We start from the raw sequence: 21006 nt of genomic DNA on the forward strand, positions 1-21006 counted from the left end.
GTTCCCGTGTGTGTGAGGGGATCGGGGAACCCCTCTTCCCTGCCTTCTTGGGGTCAGGGACTCCACGATCCTTCCAGGTCCATTTGATTCCAGGTGAAGGCATCTGAAGATGCCGTATTCCTGTTGCTTTCTTTCTGTGCAATGATGGCAAGCCTGCCAACAACGTCTTCCTAGCGGCCTGAGGAAATTAGTCCCTCAGGGGTCCCAAACATGGAGAAGGCTAACCCCAGGAACATGCATGTTTTCAGAAAAGACGTTCTGGGAACCCTTGAGCCACCAACCTGCCTTCAGAAGGGCATTAGTCCGTCCCACTTCATGGGAGGCTGAGTGGAGGCGCTTTGATCCAGTTATTGCCCAAGACACAGTCCTTAGAAAAGTGGTATTCTTAGATCAGAGCTCGAGAGTGCATTTTTCATGGAGCATGTCCCGATCAGCACTCACGTTGAGGATCTGTCCCTACTTCCAAGGACCGCCTGTCAATACCGTATTAAGAATTTCCTGCTGTGTGCACCTTGTCTTTGGATGTGGTTGATTTCCATGTTGGCTCCACGCTGGGGAACTTCTAACGTGTGTGGTCTCCTTTCTTTCAGGTTGCAAGCAGGCCAATGGCGGTCCACACAAACAATAAGAGGCCACGCTTGGACCCTGCCCTCACTGATGGCTCAGCTACCAAAATGTCTGACACGGTATCCGTCTTGGCTTCACTGTCTCCCCTGAGAAAAGCCAGGCTGAGCTCCTCGTCAAGTCTCCGACCAAAGGAACGACAGACAGGGGCCGTGGCCGACATCCCTCAGCCTGGAGTCAGGCGGCAGGGCCCGGAGCCTCTCGTCGTGGTGAAGCCGACACACAGCAGGCCTCAGGGTGGCTGTCGAGAAGTTCCCCAGGCTGCCTCCAAGCCCCACGGCCTGATCCAGGTCATCAGCCCCCAGGCACAAGACAAACGTCCTGCGGTGACCTCGCAGCCCTGCCCACCAGCCGACACACACAGCTTGGGCCTCGGCTCCAATCTCAGTTTCAGGTCAGGAGCCAAGAGACCTGCCCAGGCTCCGACTCAGGCTTGCCTGAACTTCCCCAAGAAACCGAGAAGGAGTCCCTTCCAGATGCCTGAAAATGCCATCCAGGGAGGTGAGCTGGGGGCCCCGGAGACTCTCCAACCTCCGCCAGCTGCAACCGAACTCAGACCAAGTCCGTCGCCCCAGATGAGCAGGGGGACACCCGCCCAGGTGCCCAGCAGCGACCGGCAGCCTCCGCACAGCAGACCTTGCCTGCCTACTGTCCAGGCCTGCACCATGTCCCATCACCCAGCAGACAGCCACGATGGGGCCCAGCCTCTCAGAATGCTCTTCCGGAGACTGGAAAACGGATGGTGGAGCTCCAGCCTCCTGACAGCTCCCTCGTTTCCCTCCCTGAGAAGCCGGGAGCCCTCCTCGCTCACAGCCCTCATGTCTCAGAGAAGTCTGAGGCTCCCTGTGTTCCTGTTCCCCTGAGTGTCCTCTATGAGGACCTTCAGGTTTCCTCCTCCTCAGAGGACACGGATTCTGACCTGGAGTGAGACTGCAGGTGGCCGGGGCTCCATTGCATCCAGCTCCCACGACTTGGAGGGGTCTGTGGGACTGAGGAGCACAGAGCAGAGAGGAGACTGTGTGTGGTGACTCCCAAGCTCCCCAGCTGTGGTGCTTCTGTGGATGTTGGAGCTCAGGCGAGGCAGGGACCAGATGCAGAGACTCTGCCTCATCGAATTCAGGTGGGGGACATTGTAGTTCGCAGGGCTCTGCAGAAACCCGCCACCAGAAGCTTCTGTGCCAGTGATTCGTTGCCTCAGAAACTAGGTGACGGTGACGCGCGGGAGTCAGACTTCCGCTGTGATGTCAGTAGGAAACTGGGGAATGACTGTGTTTGCTCTCTAGATGACTGAATCAGGGAACAGTTAGGGAATCCTGAGAGATGCAGGCCTTCAGCTGTGCCCGCCCTGACAGCAGTGTTTTGGACGCTGTGAAGCGTTCTGCGCAAAGCCTTCTTGGGGTGTTTCCTCAGCCTCGAAAATTGGGTTCTGGAATGCCATTGGAAATAGGTGTGTTTAATTTGTTTTGAAGTGAATAAAATTCTCAAAAAGATGACGTACTCTCTTTTGACTTTCATTCCGTGTTTGTGTGTAACTGATTTTCCAGGGGCTTGAAAATTGCTTGACTTGTTAGCAATCCAAGTCATTATGTCTCCGAAACAGAGTTGATTGAGGGGACCGCAGGTCTTCGCAGGACCTGTGACTTCTTAAACATCCACAGGGCCAAGAGAACCTCAGCCCCACTCTACCAACACGCACCTAGTCAAATTCCGCCAAGTGAATCTCACGCACGCTCACACGTGGGGAGCGTTGCTTACACCACAAGTCCCCATTTGGCTCACCGCGATGCCACATGTGGGATTTCACACGTCTGTGCTGCACCGCAGTCCATTTCAAAATAGTAAAATAAGTATCTTGGGTTTCTGTCGGTTTGCTGGAGGCAAAAACCTGTGATGTTGTTGGTTTTTGGTGGGAGAGTTTCACTCTGGAAAAAAAAATATTCTGAAGATGGAGGTCGTCCTAGATTGTATTTCAAGGTGAGTCTACTTGATGCCAGTGAAGCATATTTTGACATATAATACATGTGGTTTTATTATATTTTGTCTCTATTACCTCATTTTAAAAAACCATTTTGTGAAAAATGTCAGCTAGATATACCAATGTTAAATTTCTGATCACGTGTCCAGAAGCACTGTAAAATGCAGCCTAGAATGCAAAATTCCCAGCCACTTCTCTGTTGAACTCTCTGCAGAGCGGCATTGCATCCAGTGGCTTTCAAGGTACACTCGTGTGGCATGAGCTAGTCCTTGGCTTCCTGCTGAAGTTGGAATCCTGCAGATTGTTTAGGAGTAGTGTCAGCTTGTCCCATCTTTCCAGGTCATCATTAACCTTTCCTCGGCACCCACGTGGACTCAGAACTTACCTAGAGTCACAGGCAGGTCTGGGAAGCTGCCCTTGAGCCTTTGTGCAGTCCATGATGGTTCCATGCCTCTGATCTGCTGGAGCACATTCTACAGAGGGATGGGCTGGCATAAGCTGTCCCTGCCGTTCTGAAAATCACGGAGATTCCTGCTACCTGAAGCCACATAGAAATAAATATCTGTGGAGTCTCAGGCAGGACAGGGATGCCATTCACAGGCTCCTGTTCTTCCACTTAATGGCAGCAAGAGTGATTCCTGGGTTTCCTAATTGACTTCATCACAATTTTGGTGACTTTGTTGTGTCCATGACCACTCCTGTTTCTGTGGCGTCCAGTTCACCTGTAAGGTTTTTGGGGATTATGTGGAAACTCGTGCATTTTTCCAGAGACTCACTTCATCCTGAATGCTCTCAGGCATCCACAAGCAGATCCCTGCCTTGGTGGCATCTTGGAGCATTGCAGGAGACCCCTTCGGTCTAGGAGGCACTAGGAAGTCCATCAGGAATTGGGAGGGCATGTGTCTGCCCATCTGTAGTGTGAACTTCTATTGACCTTCAGAATGTAGATTCTTCCTGAACTAATAAATTACCTTCATCTTAGTGTAAGTAGCCACAAAAGAATAATTCATATTAACTCCATTAATAAAAATGACTGAAAATCAATAATGAAGATTATAACGACAATGTTAATTATTACAATATGGATAGTAAAAATAAAACAAAGGCATTAGAGATTAGAGATTCCCTTACGTGAAGGACAATGTGAAGATATAGGGATACATGAGTTGTTTGGACTCAGAGTCCAGTAAAACGTGTTCCTCAAGGGCAAAGACAAGAAGCATAAGGAAAATACAAAGTTCATGGATGACCACCTGGGCTACCTTGGAACTCATGTGGGAACACTGCAGGCAAAGTGTACCTCGTCCTGGGACTGCTCACCACCCAGCCCCCTCTCACCTTCATGGGGTAGGACAGCAGGATAACGGGGAAGGAGTCCAAGCAAGGGATGCAAGACTTGTGTCACACCTGACTCAAAGAAGCACTGCTTATGACAGATGTTTATCTCCTAACACTGTGTCACCTCTAACTGCCTGGCTGCATGTCTGCCCTCTGTTCTTCTTAGGTCACAGGAGGGACAGACATTACTGTCCACCCGCCTGCATACAGAGCCATTGGAGGACGTTACCCTTGTTGCTTCCTCTTTGGAAAGGGGCAACATACATGGCAGATGCCATTCTCTGTCTCTTTGGAAAACTTTGCCAGCACATTGAAGGTTTTCTTCAGCCACAGAAAGCCACCTGCTTCAAAGTCTCACCCTCCACAAGTGGCAAGCACACAATTATTAATGGAGGCAAGGGATGCATAGGCTTTGCCATTTGATTCAGTTGGGACAAATGGGGAGGCCTTCTTAGCTGAACAGCTCTGTCTGTGCGGCCAGTTGACAAAGTCAGGCTGCATTGCCATTAGACTTGTCCATTTGCACATAAGGCTTCCCTCCAATCCTTTCCACAGATGTGGATCCTGACATTACTTCCTAATAAACATCCTGCACACTAAACTTCATCTATATCCAGCTCCCTGGGAACCAAACCTGTGACAAAAGTGAAAAGTTTCTAGGGAAAATATGGTTTCCTTATCAGACAGGGATCAAATTCTGCTGAGCTAGAAAATAAGGTAAAGTCCGATGCCTTCTCATGATTTTTTTTATTAGGACATTACCACTGCCAGCAAGAATTATGTGCATCAATTCTTGGGGACAAAAATCATAGTGGCGTGGGATGAGGTTGTTGTGAGTTGAGGAGAAATTTTGACGAATGAACTTTACCCTCAACTTGAGTTCAGGAGAGGAGATGAAGATGAAAACAGGTGGAAATAAAAGGTGTCCAAAAATATTTTCCTGATTTTTCAAAAATCAAATTTCAGGTTGGGAGACACTATGTTTAAATTCTAAAAGGATGTAGCATACTGGGAGGAAATAACTATAGATAAATTGTCCTTTTTGTAAATAATACACTTTATGGTATGATAGGAGACCACGGGACACAACACAAATTTGGAGTGAAAGAAACTAACAGACATTCTCGATACTCAGCTGTTACGGCAGAGATGCCGGAATGATGGATGTCCACGTAGCAGTACTTTTTTTTTTTTTTTTTGAGACGCAATCTTGATCTGTAACCAGGCTGGGGTGCAATAGTGTGATCTCAGCTCACCGCAACCTCTGCCTCCTTGGTTCAAGAAATCCTCCTGCCTCAGCCTCCCAAGTAGCTGGGACTACAGGTGCGCACCACCACACTCAGCTAATTTTTGTATTTTTAGTAGAGATGGGGTTTCACCATGTTGGCTAGGATGGTCTCGATCTCCTGATCTTGTGATCTACCCACCTTGGCCTCTCAAAGGGTTGGGATTAGAGGTATGAGCCACTATGCCTGGCCCATGTAGCAGTACTTTTGAACTTAATGGCTGAAAGCATCCTCCTCCAAACTTATGTATTATATTTTCAAAAGAGTACAAATCATGTAATGAATTTTAAAGGGAAGACAAGCCTGTGGGAATTCAACAGCCATGGCAACGTTTTGAACTTCTTTTTATTAAACATGTAAGAAGTAAATGAAGTTCAAGACCTAACAGAATTGCCAGGAATTATTTGAAGAATTACCAAGATGACTTAGACACTATGAAATCCTTACGATGCCGTCTGGTGGAGTTTCCTCCTGGAGCCAGTGATTTTAAGCCAGAGGCAAATGTCTCTGCAGGCATAAGAATTCGACTCAAATGTACTATTCAATTTTAAATGAGATGACAATAAAATTGTCTGCATATAGTAACAACTTTTTTTTTCTTTCAGACAGAGTCTTTCTCTGTTTCCTAAGCTGGAGTGCAGGGGCACTCTTGGCTCACTGCAATCTCTGCCTCCTGGGTTCAGGTGGTTTTCCCACCTCATCCTCCTAAGTAGCTGGGAATATAAGCATGTGCCACCATGTCTGACTGATTTTTGTATCGGCAAAATTATTTCTGGGGTGGAGAGTTAGGGACCTTTATTCTCCCACATCCAAAAATATGTTCTCCAAATGATCTGTCAATAGAAATAACTGATACCTATATTTGCTAACCTATCTTTTTCTGTCTTTAATTTCAGAACTAGAGTGTGGAAAAGTTATATTAAGAAGGTTCTCTCAATTGTCAACACAAGTGATGGGCTAGGCACTATTCTAGGTACTACAGATGCACATGAACATCCCCGCAATAGTTTTGCCTTATTACCGCCTACATTCTAATAATGCAGCAAAAGAAAAGCATAGATTAGCTTTTTATTTTTTTGAGATGAAGGCTAATTCTGTCACCCAGGATGGAATGCAGAGGCAGGATCTCCGCTCACTGCAACCTCTGCCTCCTGGGTTCAAGCGATTCTCCTGCCTCAGCCTCCTGAGTAGCTGGGATTACAGGCATGTGCCACCATGCCCAGAAAATGTTTGTATTTTTCAGAAAGGCAGCTTTCATTATGTTGGCCAGGCTGGCCTCAAACCCCTGGCCTCAAGTGATCCATGCACCTCGACCTTCCAAAGTGCTGGGATCATAAACATGAGCCATAGTGCCCAAAGAGAATAGCTTTAAATAGAAAGCATGAAACCAAAAGAGATGTATGCCCATCCATTTTATACTATTTGGCCAGGTGCAGAAGATCGACTTGTAGTATGTAAGGGAATAAGGTCAGTTCACATCTAATTGTTTGGACAAGTCACCAGAAACCAAAAGTTGGAGGAGTTGTATCTTTCGAGGTGGGTTGCACAGGCAAGCAGCAAGTTGCTATCGCAAAGTCCTAAACTGTTCTATTTCTCCTACTGTGGAAAAATGCATCTTCTACTTGATTTCAATTTATATAGGAAAATGCTTAATAAAACGAATAAGGGCTACGTTCCAGGGACACAGCTAGAACACACATATACTGAATCTTGATTCTGGAAACACATCTTGTTCAATGTCATTGGATTTTCATGACAACAAAAATGTAACCCTGACACAATATTGGAGAGTCAAAAGGAAAGGACGTTTTGGATTGAAATTTTTTATTTTAAAAATATGTCCTTGAGTTCTATTAACAATAGCTAAAACCTGGGAACAACTCAAACGTCTATCGAAAGGAAATCAATAAACAAATGATATGCATATTATAGAGCAATATTGGGCAATAACGGGGGATAATCCACTCTATTAATCAACATCTTGGATGAATATAATCTTTCTCACCCTGAGTGGGGAAAGCTAAGCTAAAAAGTGTCCTATAATATAAATAAATGTACACAAAATTCTAGAACAGACAAACCTAATGTAAGCTAAAAAAACATTTAGAAAAGCCAGGTGCAGAGGCTCATGCCTGTTATGCCAGCACTTTGTGAAGTGGGTGGACCGCATGAGCTCAGGATTTTGAGACCAGCCTGGCCAACATGCTGAAGCTACTCCGTCTTTACCAAAAATACAAAAATTAGCCCAGTGTCGTATTGTGCGCAGGAACAGAAAACCAAATACTACATATTCTCCGTTATAAGTCAGAGCTACACATTGGGTTATACACTGTTTAGTTCTCACTTACATGGATACAATAGACACTGGAGATTCTTGGAGGGAGGAGGGAGGGTGAGTACAAGGCCTTAAAAACTGTCTATTGGGTATTATGTTCACTATGTGTGTGATGAGATCATTCATACTCTAAACCTCAGTCTCACACAATACATCCCTAATGACATTAGAAAGTATCTGCACTAGCCCTGAATGGTGTAACCACAGGTGAATTTTAAGTGAAAAAGAAATCAACTTCTGCCTTCGTTAAGCAACTTCATTTAGGCATTCATTTTATAAACATGTAGAGAATACATACTCCTTATGAGCAGAAACAATGTTTATAAATAAAACAATGGTGATAAATAAAAGAAAATAAAAAGCCATGAAACAAAGTGGTGGTTTAATAGCTATACATAGTTATTTTGTTGAAAGATTCTCCTGCTAATATATTCAATATTTTTGTATGCTGGTGCAAGTAAGGAAATTTACATTGTCTAATAAAAATTATTTCTCAATTTATAAAACAGTCAACATTTCGTAGAATGGGGCTAAGAATCTGCATTGCAAAATAACTGTCAGTTGATTTTATGCACAGTAATTATTGAGAATCCCCTTATCTACATCCAACAGATCTGGACCTACATAGGTGTTATCAAGACTTCAGGAAGAAAATGTTCCTGACTCTCTCCATACCGCCAGTTAGTAATAGATCTAGAGATTCAGAACTCAAATCCAGACCTCCTGCTTCCGTGTGCAGTGGCCTTTCACTGTCCTGTTTTGCTTCACTTGTTGAAGAGGATTTGAGAATAAATGACCACATGATTCAACTCTCTCCTCAGCTCTGAGGATATAGCCCTGTCCTGGCAAACAAGAAGCTCACACAGTAGTAGAGGAGGCAAATATACATTCACTAATCTAGCAGACAAGCAGTAGGCACTGTACCATAAACAAGGCACTGTGGGGGTTCAGACCAGGAGCAAAACAGGGATTAGCAGGGCTAGTAAAGTCTGGGAAGTGTTCACAAACAAAATGTCTAATCACTAACTAAACCAAACGGTTTCTCCACATGGCCTAATTAATTGTAACAATATAAATGATTGGTTGTTCATCAACCTTAATCTTTGGCCAAAATATTTGTAGCTTATGTTCCCATTTAACAAGGTTTTCTGGTCAAAATTGTGCACCCACATCTTTCTAATGAACTTAGTGTGCAATCAAACATGGACTTTCAGTCATCTCATGAAGGTGATTTTGCGTGCATAGTACATCTCTGTCTGTGAATATGCCTAAAATGGTATGGAAGGACACTTATTATACAACCAAAGACATTCCACTGGTACTAGAGAGCCACAGACAGAAGTTTTTTCTGCCTACCGGAAATAAAGCCAAGCTTTCCTCTTCCTTCAGCAGTGAGGATTGCTGTCCTCCTCTTTATCATTCTCTCTCTCTCTTTTTTTAATGGGCCAAACTCTACCAAATAACAAGATAAACTTTGTGTAAGCCTTGGTAAGAGTAGAGTGTCTGACACCTTATGGTGCTATAACACTCAAAGCAAAAGCAAAATCCCCTATGACCAGAAAAGGGAGTCACAGGAAATCTAGAAGACTTATTAGCCAAGAGACCTGCAACCTCACAGTTCATTAGCTCTCCATAAGAACTCTCACGTGAAATGAAGTCAGTGGTGTTTCAAGTGCTTGAAACCCTTGTTACTCTACCTCTAAATGTGAATTAATTAGGCAAGTTTACTAGCAGTTACTAGACCCAAAAGCAAGATAATCAGGCATTATTCTACTAAATATTGGTCTCTATAACTCCTCTATTGTCTTTAGGAAAAATTAGTCTAAAACATTTGGCATAAAGGCCATGCCAAAGCTATGTTGGGGTCAGCCAGGAAGGATTTGTGGGGGTCTCCTTGAAAATATTACAATAATCGAAGAAATCTTCAACCTATTGCCCTCAGTACTGTTGGTCCCTTGTACTTGATTTTTCCCCTTAAGTTTTGTTCCAATTTCTAACATTATCATTCCCTCTTCCTTCTCAGCAACTAGTCCTCCAAAGTAGAACTTAAACACAATGACCACACATGGCCCTGCAACAGAGCATATCCTTCTACATTTAGCATGCAATCATGAATCACAGGTATAAGACCCTTTGAACAGACATGATTTTGGTGACTACATGTAGGACTTATTGCTTTTACCCAAGAAGAGGATCAGGCATCCTAAGTAGCTCAGAAATTTTTCTGGAGCTCTTGAATATGTATAGGCAAGAAAGATGAAGCAACCCATTGCCTTACATGAGGCATACTATCTTCTTATGTTTTCTTTTGAATTCAGGATTTCAAGGTTGGGGAAGGAGTGGGAAAGTAGCCATGGACACGTGAGAACGTGGATGACGTTCCTGAATTCAGAGCAAGACTCCGTCTCAAAAAAAAAAAAAAAAAAAAAAAAAATCTTCTCCTTTCAAGATGCTAACCGTGTTTTGTCCAGTGTGAAATCTCACATGTGCCACAAGTGTTACTCTGTGAACAAAGGATTTCTCATGATTTTTCAAGGCATAACTTCTCCAGTAAGAAGTGTTTGGTGTTCCAAGAGAATTCATTGTCCTTGGAAAGACTTTGCCTTCTTATTGAGCTTATAAAGGATTTCCTCTCTTTTTTCCATTTCAGCAGCATTTTCACTGTGCTTTCTTGTGAACATCAAGCCTAGTGCTTGGCTGAATGTTTATTCACAGAAAATACAATTAAAGGGTTCATCCAAGTAAAGTTTTCTTACGTTATTTGACAACAAATTGCACATAAAAACATTTTCACACTGAACGCAGAGCTAGAGATTCTCTACCTGAAATCCCACACATTTTAAGTGATTAAAACTGTTGCTGAAGACTTTTAGTTTATTATGTTGACAGTTTCAGCTCTCTCGTGTCATTTATGATGAGATCACTCACAAGTCTTTGGTACACGCATGTCGTACAATTTCTCTTCCATATGAATTTATTGATGTGGACTGAAGAATAAAGGTAACTGAAGTAACGTCCATGTTGATTACAGTAATTCTTCAAAATGTGAGTCCTTTGGCATGTTTAGATGTTACAACTACAGCTGAAGTCTCTTCCATATTCCTTACATTCGTCGTTCCTAACACCATGTCATCTAAAGTCAGAGTATGTTCTGAAGACATTTATGATTTTCTCTCCAGGGTGAATTTTCTGATGTTATTTAAGATTAGTACATTGACTGAAGGCTTTCCCACATAAATGGCATTCATAGGGCTTTTCTCCAGTGCATGTTCTCTCATATCATCTAAGGTCAGAAGATAGACTGAAGGCTTTCCCACATAGAAGACAAGCGTGTGGTTTCTCTTCAGTGTGAATTCTTTTATGTCCTCTAAAGCCAGAGCTTTGACTAAAGACTTTCCCACTTTTATCACATTTATAACGCTTTTATCCAAGGTGAGTTCTCTCACGCCTTTGAGGGTTAAAGGATTGAATAAAGCCTTTCCCACACTGATGACACTTATACGGTCTCTCTCCCGAGTGAGTTTTCTCATGTCTTCTAAGGTGAGAACACTGAGTGAAGGATTTTCCACATAGATGACATGCAGGTGGCCTCTCTCCAGTGTGAGTCATCTTGTGCCGTCTAAGGTGAAAGCAATTAGCACAGGCCTTTTCACATATGTTACATTGATACCATTTACCTTTAGTATGAATTTATCTATGTGGTTTAGGGGACAACTGATTACTAAGGGATTTTCCACACTGTTTGCTGACGTAGGGTTTCTTTCCACTCTGAGTTAACAAACACTGAGTCATTGTGGAATTGTGAGTGCAATCTTCTCCCAAATCATTACATTCAAAGGGATCCTCCAGAATGAGAGAGTCCTCCTTTAGGGACAAAGATTAAAAGCTCTGAATGATTTACCAACATACATCTCTACATTCATTTCACCACCTTTGAATCCTAGACCAACCATTCAGTGGTAGAGCCCAGTTGAAATCTTTCCAGTGTTACTTGTGTGAAAGGAAATTAAATTTTGGCACCCCAGACTCATTTAACCAAAGGGAAAAATCAAGTTGGGAACAGGGTCACACAAACCTGCCTCCTCCTTCTGGTTTCTAAATAATATGGCTACAAGATGAAAATCTACATGCCTCCCCCATATTTTGCCCACAAGGAAATTCCTCACGAGCTGTTAAAATTACACCATGGCAAGGCAAACTGATAGCTTGTCTTTCCAGGTGCAGTCATCCCCAGTTCACCAGACACAAATGCATATCCGATTGTTTCCCTGCCCCATTTTGCCTATGTTGTCTTATATAAAATGAAGCTTTCCTGCATTATTCTTCTGCCTCATTTGTTTATGTCATCTCATGTAAAAAAAAAATCCAGATTCACTGAGGCAGAAAAATGCATGAATGACTATTTTTTTCTACCCACCTTTTACATGAAAATTGTGTACTTCTCAATATCCCACCTTTTCCCCCGTTAAATTTAGAGAAGATCATCTTTGGAGAAAGGTAGACACCTGTCCCCCAGGTGCATGTCCTTAACTCTGGCAAATAAATCTCCTAAAATGATTGAGACTTGTCTCGTCATTTTTCTCGATTGACACTTGCATACACATTATCTCCTGCAGACACAGATTTTTTCTCTTTTGTAAGATCCCAACTGCAGAGTTATTCCATTAATTGTGATGATATCAATATCTTTCAACGTCTGAGCATGAGCAATGTATATGCACTTGTTCTATTTTAAAGATCTCATGTTATGGTTTAGAAACAGGTCACTTTATTCACTGAATTCATAGTATGAATTTTTTTTTTTTTTTTTTTTGCTTAGAAAGCACTTAATGTCAGCCTAATTGCACTCAGTGACTGTGTGTCATTACTAACTTAACCCATTACCAGGTCTTTAGCTTAGATGACTGGTGTACACAGCTATAAAACTCACCATTGTCATACCGGTGGATGCATCTTTTCTGATAGGATGCATGGATATCGTGTGTTTTTTCTTAAGGGCACTTTCCTTGTCTGAAATAATTGAAAAATAAATTGCTACCTTGATATTATGGTAATAAAATTGGAATGTATGGTAATAAAATTGGAATAAAATATGGAAAAACTCCAAGGCCCATTTACTGTTTTTCAAAAATTGACACTTAGATGTGGCAAATGTGTCAAATGAAGAAAATACTTCAGTAGAAGAAACAGATTGTACAGGGTCAGCAATTAGAAAAGAGTTTTACAATTAAAATGTGAAAGGAGTTACAATGGAGATGAGATATCAGGCAGGTAAATAGAGGGATAGTCTTCACAGGGCTATGGGGAAAAGAGTCAGCATGTGACAGTTTAACCCCAACAAGTACGTGAATTATCCTTTTCCCGAAAGTAAAAGAAAAGGCAAGAGGACACAAGAGTAGCATCTGACATATGAACAAAGTGATAATAACATCTAAGGAATTCTGCTCCAGTCGCTTAACCTACGTTTTAGAAATTACCACTCATTTAATAAAACCGCTAATTAATATTTGACTGATATTATTCATTGACAAAGCACCTCCTCCTATTGGAGCACAGGACCCTGTTGCTTACCCAGATTCTGGCCTTGGAGAAATTCTCTTCCTTCTCGCCAGGGCTCTTTTCCTCGCTCCAGCTGCAAAATTACATAGGATTTGCTTGTCTGGTACCCTGTTAGTGGAAACAGTACTTGTGTTTTGAGTTCACTGTCAATTAATGTGCATTATCACCAACTGAAAGGCAGGCTATGAAGGAAGAATAAAAACAGTGAAGGTCAGCTCAGGCCACAAGACCTAGAACACAGAAAACTCCCCAAGATTTTTCTGACCCAACGTGAGACTAGAAAATAAATCCAGACGAAAGGTCCATCAGGAAAAGGAAATTCAAAACAGTCAGGACCTATGAATGCTGAGTCCATGCCTACGTTCCAAGACACAATGCATAATACACAGTCTTTTCAGAAAGAGATTAATTAAATCTCTGCACAGTATGTTTATTATTATTCTCATGCAGAACAAAAAAAAAACCACATTTGATTTAAAAAAATAATTGGTGTTCTATACAGAAAAGATATTGCTATTGTTTCCACTAATTGGTCTCAGCCTAAGCATAGCGACTAAAGCAGAAGAGTTATTTAGAAAATATTTAATTTAATACATTGAAAATATTCATTAAGTTCCCAGGTCTGTTCTGAGTATTAGAGACTGAGTACCAAGGAAATCATGAAATCCTTGTCAAGATTAAATTCTAATTGAGTGACAAACTAAATAAAACAAAATAAAATAAAATAAAGATATTTCTTTCAGACAGATTTAGAGAGCTCCAACTTTTTTCAGATAAGATCTGTGAGAGAATCAGAGAAGAGATTAGAGTGAGATATGGGGAAGCTGTTCCAACACTTATTGAATGAATGAGTCAATGTGTGTCTACATACGTATGTGAATGTTGAGGGACTCACCGAGGGACACCAGGTGACTGACGTTTTCCAGCATTACATCTCTGTACAGCTTTCTCTTGGATGTGTCCAGCATGGCCCAGTCTTCCTGGGTGAAGTCAATAACTACATCTTCAAAAGTCACTTTCTTCTAAAACATCACAGACGTTTTAGTTTAGACAGAGAATCCCTTTTAATGTCCAGAGGAGGAAGGCTGACATGACATAGGTAGGAGCTGCGTACGCAGAACACTCAGTGTTTTAGATTCCAGCCAGTTCATTCTCAATACTAAGCTGGTATCTGCCTTTCAGATTCACTCACAGAGACATACCCACTCTTAATCCATTAAACTTTACTATAAAGAAATATCTCATGAGGTGTGGCATAATATAGGCCAGATATTTTTCAGTAATGCGTTAATCACCTGTACATAACTGATTAAAAAATTTTCACTTGAACTTTCATAAATAAAACAAATTTACTATGAATTTCAAGTAAATTACAGATTTGTCATAAGGCAAATAACCATGATTTACTACCTTTTTAACATGACCGTGATTAAATAAATTATTTCTCTTGATGAACCACAGGTTTCTCACCAATCAAATGGCTTGTTTGTTTGTTTGTTTTTTGAGACAGAGTCTCAATCTGTCGCCCGGGCTGGAGTGCAGTGGCCGGATCTCAGCTCACTGCAAGCTCCGCCTCCCGGGTTCACGCCATTCTCCTGCCTCAGCCTCCCGAGTAGCTGGGACTACAGGCGCCCACCACCTCGCCCGGCTAGTTTTTTGTATTTTTTAGTAGAGACGGGGTTTCACCGTGTTAGCCAGCAAGGTCTCGATCTCCTGACCTTGTGATCCGCCCGTCTCGGCCTCCCAAAGTGCTGGGATTACAGGCTTGAGCCACCGCGCCCGGCCTCTCAAATGGCTAAAAGACATATTATGTACTTAGAATAATCTAAAGAAGTAATAGAAAAAATGTTTCCTATCTAGCAAATATTTATTAAATACAGGTCATTGGTCCCTTATTCATGAAAAAGTTAGAAAGTAATGAACCAGACTCCAGCATTCTTCCAAACTGAAGAAGTTTTACGGAGAATATAGGATTCAATTCATACATATAGTCACTCTAATGTTATGTAATTCAGGTGTTCAGGACAAGACTTAAAGACAGTCCAGCAGCACAAGACAAGACGGCTGAGGCTGCTATACTGAGGAAGTCTTAGTCTGATGATTCCTGTGATATGAAACCTCCTGTTCTCAACTTTCTCTGGACAATCCAAACATCAGTTATCACTGCCTCTCTTTTAACTTTACCTTGTCACTTGGCTTGTTCAAGGCTAAAAAGGCCTCTTTACTGTTTTGTTCTTTTCTAACCAACTCTTATAAAGCATCTCCACAGAAGGCTAAATTGTACTCAATCTACTATATTCCTTCTCCTGAGTGTGCAACCATAATTAAGTAATTGTATTTCTTATATGTTACTTGCAGTTACCAGAAGGCAGAAAGGTTAATTATCAAAAAGTAAAAAGAATGGGGATAAGAATAACAACGACTTCTTTAGTTGTCCTTTTGCAAAGTTTTTAAAAGCACAAATATATTTTATCAAACTCTCCTTTTTCCTCAACACTGTGCAGCTCTTGCCCAAGGCCTAGCACACGGGATTTATTGAACTCAGCTGCTAGAACATCAGCCTTATTATTGGGCTGTGATCTTCTGCTCTTCACGTATCTCTATTGCCTGCATTCATCACAATCCTAAGTCTATTTCGGCCAACAGTATAGTTAATGGGTCAATTATTTCCCTGTGAGGTTATAGGATGGATAGAAGAAAAAGAAATACAAAAATGAGACCTCTCATGTCTTTTTTGGTAAAGAGCCTGAATAGGGGCGGGAATAAAGCAGTGTAATATTAGAAATTATATTGACAATTTAGGAATCTTGGACACATGATACCCAACCTAGAGTCCTCAGAAAACTTAATTGGAGGCCGGATACATGAAAGTCTCCTGATTACATTTGGAATACCGATTTCTACTAAAAATACACAAATTAGCTGGGCATGGTGGTGCTTGCCTGTAATCCCAGCTACTCAGGAGGCTGAAGCAGGAGAATTGCTTGAACCCAGGAGGCAATTACAATGAGCCAAGATCCTAACACTGCACTCCAGCCAGGGTGACAGAGCAAGACTCTGTATCAAAAAAAAAAAAAAAATCTGTTTTAGGATGGGATAATCAATTCAAGAATTTATTTCACTTGGAGGGTCAACACTCTCATCCTACTGATCTAGCCCTTAAAATCCCCTGCATCAGAAATTCGCAGGAGTACCCTGGGTCATGGTGTTTCTGTCCTGATAATAGAGTCACAATCCTCTAGGATGCTCAGACTTAGGGCTGAGAGAAATTTAGCAGCTCAATCTGATATTTTACTAAGCTGATATCTAAAATTCTTGCAATCATGGTTTATATTAGTCTTTGTTAGTTGCAATATCTCTGATCATCATGATACATATTTGCTGAGAAATGCCGATGTCCATGTGTATATTCATAGATAGATATGTAGGTATATAGATGCATATGTTTATATAAATGCATGTGTTTGAGACAGGGGGAAAACATGCATGTATTATTTCCCTGCTAAAAATATAAAAATAATTAAATATATTTTATGTACAAATGATAATTATATGTCATAAACAAAAAATTAACTGACCCATTCGTACATGAAGTCCAGGAAAAGTAAAAAGGGTAACTTTGTATTAATTGTGACATTGTGCTTACAGATATACACAAATTTCCTTATTTAACCCTTATGATAACCTGCTGATTATAGTTTATTTATCAGTTTAATAAATGATCAACAGAGTTTAAAAATATGACAAAATTACAAAACTAGAAAATGACACAGCAATACTTTTCATTTATTCTGCCTTTCACTGCCTCTTCTTGCTTTTTCACAAAATTACTCCCCTAACCACGGTTCTCTATGATTCTGGGGACTCCAAGATTTAGACCCCAGTTCCCAAACTTCACTGTGTCTATTTTTACTGCCACATTTTAATGTACATTTACAGACTTCAACAAGCACTTTTCAATATCAACTTTTCTCTTTTTTGTTTTCTTTTTTTTTTTTTTTTTGAGACAGAGTCTCGCTCTGTCGCCCAGGCTGGAGTGCAGTGGCCGGATCTCGGCTCACTGATCTTGGTTCACGCCATTCTCCTGCCTCAGCCTCCCGAGTAGCTGGGACTACAGGTGCCCACCACCACGCCCGGCTAATTTTTTCTATTTTTTTTTAGTAGAGACGGGGTTTCACCGTGTTAGCCAGGATGGTCTCGATCTCCTGACCTCGTGATCCACCCATCTCGGCCTCCCAAAGTGCTGGGATTACAGGCGTGAGCCACCGCGCCCGGCCTGTATCAACTTTTTTCTTGTTCCTTGGACTATTTCCTACATCTGTTCAAGACTCCAGTAACATATGACTCCATCTGCCTGTCCCTTCCATGAATGTACCTGACAGTATATGTATTATGTAGTCTATCATTCAAGCAGGACAGATATTCCTTCAAAAAAATAAGGTATTAGAGAATGGCTACAAAGCTTCAGTGAAACCAGCTGTAACCCTTAATATTATTGCCATGTAAACTCTTCCTCGAATATCAAAATAAGATTTGGATTTTAGAGAATATTGTGTGTGATTATAACCCAAACATGAACTAAAAGTAATTTAAATGGTCATATACAGCCTGTGCCAGAGACAAAAAAGGACACATATTATAAGAAAATTAAAGCACACTTATTCCATAAAGGACTCTTGTGTGGAATCTATAAAAACTATTTCAAGATATAGAGATTTATATATTTCAAAACACATACATACACAAGCAATCTTTAGGATAAATTTTTAAAAACTTATGTTATGGGTCTAAAATTTTCACTAATTCATGGAAAACTGTATTGACAAACTTCTCACCAGAGCAGGAATAACAACTTACGTATTTGATGACTTCAAGATGAGAGCCTGAGCAGCTTAGTATCCCCCTCCAGATCTCTCTCTCTCTCTCGCTTTTTTTTTTTTTTTTTTGACAGAGTTTCGCTCTTGTTGCCCAGGCTGGAGTTCAATGGTGAAATCTCAGCTCCCTGCAACCTCCACCTCCCAGGTTCAAGCTATTCTCCTGCCTCAGCATTCCAAGTAGCTGGGATGACAGGCATGTGCCACCACACTTGGCTAATTTTGTATTTTCAGTTGAGACGGGGTTTCTCCATTTTGGTCAGGCTGGTCTGGAACTCCTGATCTCAGGTGATCCACCTGTCTCAGCCTCTCAAAGTGCTGGGCTTACAGGTGTGAGCCACATGCCCGGCCCAGATCTCTTAAGAAGTCATGAGGAAGAAGCCATTCTGCATCCTCAATATTACCTTAATATTTGAAGGACACCCATAACAATTAAGAGGCTGACTTGTGACTTCCTAGCCCTTTCAGGGCTGTTTAGGCACATCTTAGTGAAGTATTAGGAATGCAGTATTAGTTCTCAAGTTCCTGGACACCAAAACCATGTTCTCCAACAGATCTTCAGTAAAAATAGCTGATGTCTATATTCTTTTGCCTGTCCTTTCCCTTCCTTTTAATGCAGAACTGCGGTCTCAAAAAGAGCTATTATTTAGTAGATTCTCTCAATTCTCAACACCAGTGCTATACAGTGTTGAGTAACATCTCAGGTGCTAGGGAAACAGCAGCTGACATTCTAACAATGCACAAATAGAAAAGCAAAGAACACCACAGAGTAAAAGAGAATAGATTTTTTAAAAGTATGAAACCAAAACAAATATATATCAGATTACACTATAAATGGAAAATCCTATTATTTTGACTGGATTGCAAGTCAAAACCTCTCATGGCTTCCAACATCCAATATATTCAAAGCAGTTCAGGAATGGTGAAAGTGGAATGGAATTTAAAATTATTCTAAGGTTGCATATGTGAAAGCACCATGCCCTGAAACAAAATATTGTTTTGTGTGTGATTATTACCCAAAATAAAATAAAAACATTTATTTTTAAAGTGCATAATGAACACTGCATATAAAGTTTGTGTAACAAGAGAGAGAAAAAATCTCACATTTTAAAAAAAGGAATATGCAACATATTTACATAAAATTATACTAAAATAACAGCAATGGAAGACACAATCTGACCTCTGAAAATCAAGGGAAAAATCTCTTTTAAATAAACGGCACAATTTTTAAAGTGAGTTATGAAAAATAATACTACCTGAATATAGTATGTAAAAGTACCAACACAATAAAGCTAAAATAATATCCGTGGAAAAATTATATGCTGTACATTATTTTTAAGAAATGATCTAAGTACTCTCCTGAAGAAGGTAAATGAATGAAATTTAAAAATTGCCTGAGAAAATCTGAGAAAGGAAATGAATATAGAGAAACAGAATATAATTTAACTATAAACCACACAAATAGAATTTAAAAATAAGGCCGGGCGCAGTTTCTCATACCTGTAATCCCAGCACTTTGGGAGGCAGAGGCAGGCGGATCACCTGAGGTCAGGAGTTTGAGACCAGCCTGACCAACATGGAGAAAACCCGTCTCTACTAAAAATAGAAAAAAAAAAAAAACCGGACACTTTGGCACATGCCTGTAATCCCAGCTACTAGGGAGGCTTAGGCAGGAGAATCACTTGAACCTGGGAGGCAGAGGTTGCGGTGAGCTGAGATCACACCATTGCACTCCAGCCTGGGCAACAAGAGCAAAACTCTGTCTCAAAGAAATAAAATATAAAATAATATAGAAATAAGTGGCAGCCAACATGCTCAACATGATTTTCTGTAATGAAAGAAATCCTCTATATCTACATTGTCCAATGCAGTAACTACCACACATATGTAGTTACAGAATTTCGAGTTTGGCCACGAATTTGGCTATTACTCCTAAGGGTATGCCATTTAGTTATTTAATTATAATTAATTTAGAGTTTATAGCCCCATGTGACTAGTAGTTACTCTATTGCTCAATGCAGATCTAGAATCTTGGAGAAGGCAGTTAAAATAATGAGATATGGTCAAAACAAAAATGGAAAAGGCACACAAATAGTGAACACAGAATATGAGAATGTGAAGTAACAATTCACACAGTAAAATTTAATAATGAGATGCTGCCTTGATGGGACACATGTCTGATGATATTCAAGGCTTGTCTTGTTACAGGTAGAAGAGCAGGAGCAGGACAGGAGAGGGCTCTTCCCCTACCCACTAGAAATGCCAGATGATGGCCTGTTAATTATCACTTTGCCTCTCTAAAAATGATAATTAGACAGCACCAGAGAGAGGCCATTTTCTGATCGTCTACACCTGTTAACAGCAAAAATGTTAATTAAATGCAGACCCCAGGGCATTTAATTAAACTTCTTGGGCATGCGTGTTAAGAGACAAAAATGGCAAAGTATAATCTTCCAGGGACACACTCCACTGCAAAAGGAAAGAAAGCCTCAGAGGGACATGCATATAACTCCCTAAACACACCGTGCATGCTCAATTCCAAAGGGTAAGGAAAGGACTGTGCATGCTGCAAACTCTCCCTAAAGGAAGAATCATGGGAAAGAGGTAAACCCACCCAGGATCAAGGTTAAAGGCCCTTCTCTTTTCTCTCTTGGACCTTCACTATTTTAAAGTTCATATGGAACCAAAAAGAGCTCTATAGCCAAGACTAATGGTAAGCAGGAAAGAAAAAAAACAAAAAACAAAACTGGAGGCATTATGTCCTGACTTCAAACTATACTACAAGGCTACAGTAACCCAAACAGCATGGTACTGGTATCAAAACAGATATGTAGACTAACGGAACAGAACAGAGACCTCAGAAATAGCATCACACATCTACAACCATCTGATCTTCAATGAACTGGACAAAAACAAGCAATGGGGAAAGGATTCCCTATTTAATAAATGGTGCTGGGAAAACTGGCTAGCCATATTCAGAAAATTAAAACTGGATCCCTTCCTTACACCTTATAC

The 21006-nt window shown here is 41.0% G+C and overlaps 1 protein-coding gene and 2 pseudogenes across 1 annotated transcript in view; 1 reads left to right on the plus strand and 2 right to left on the minus strand.

Annotated features, from left to right (window-relative positions):
- The window catches only part of LOC117095273, a 1129150-nt pseudogene that overhangs the window by 449457 nt on the left and 658687 nt on the right, over nucleotides 1-21006 (plus strand).
- The window catches only part of LOC117094238 (SH3 domain and tetratricopeptide repeat-containing protein 1-like), a 409070-nt gene that overhangs the window by 143065 nt on the left and 244999 nt on the right, over nucleotides 1-21006 (minus strand). The gene's annotated exons all lie outside the window — the stretch shown is intronic.
- LOC117095216 lies at nucleotides 10816-16707 on the minus strand (annotated as a pseudogene).

This window comes from Trachypithecus francoisi, unplaced genomic scaffold (genome assembly GCF_009764315.1).
Source record: "Trachypithecus francoisi isolate TF-2019V2 unplaced genomic scaffold, Tfra_2.0 Lachesis_group13, whole genome shotgun sequence".
Classification (NCBI taxonomy): Eukaryota; Metazoa; Chordata; class Mammalia; order Primates; family Cercopithecidae; genus Trachypithecus; species Trachypithecus francoisi.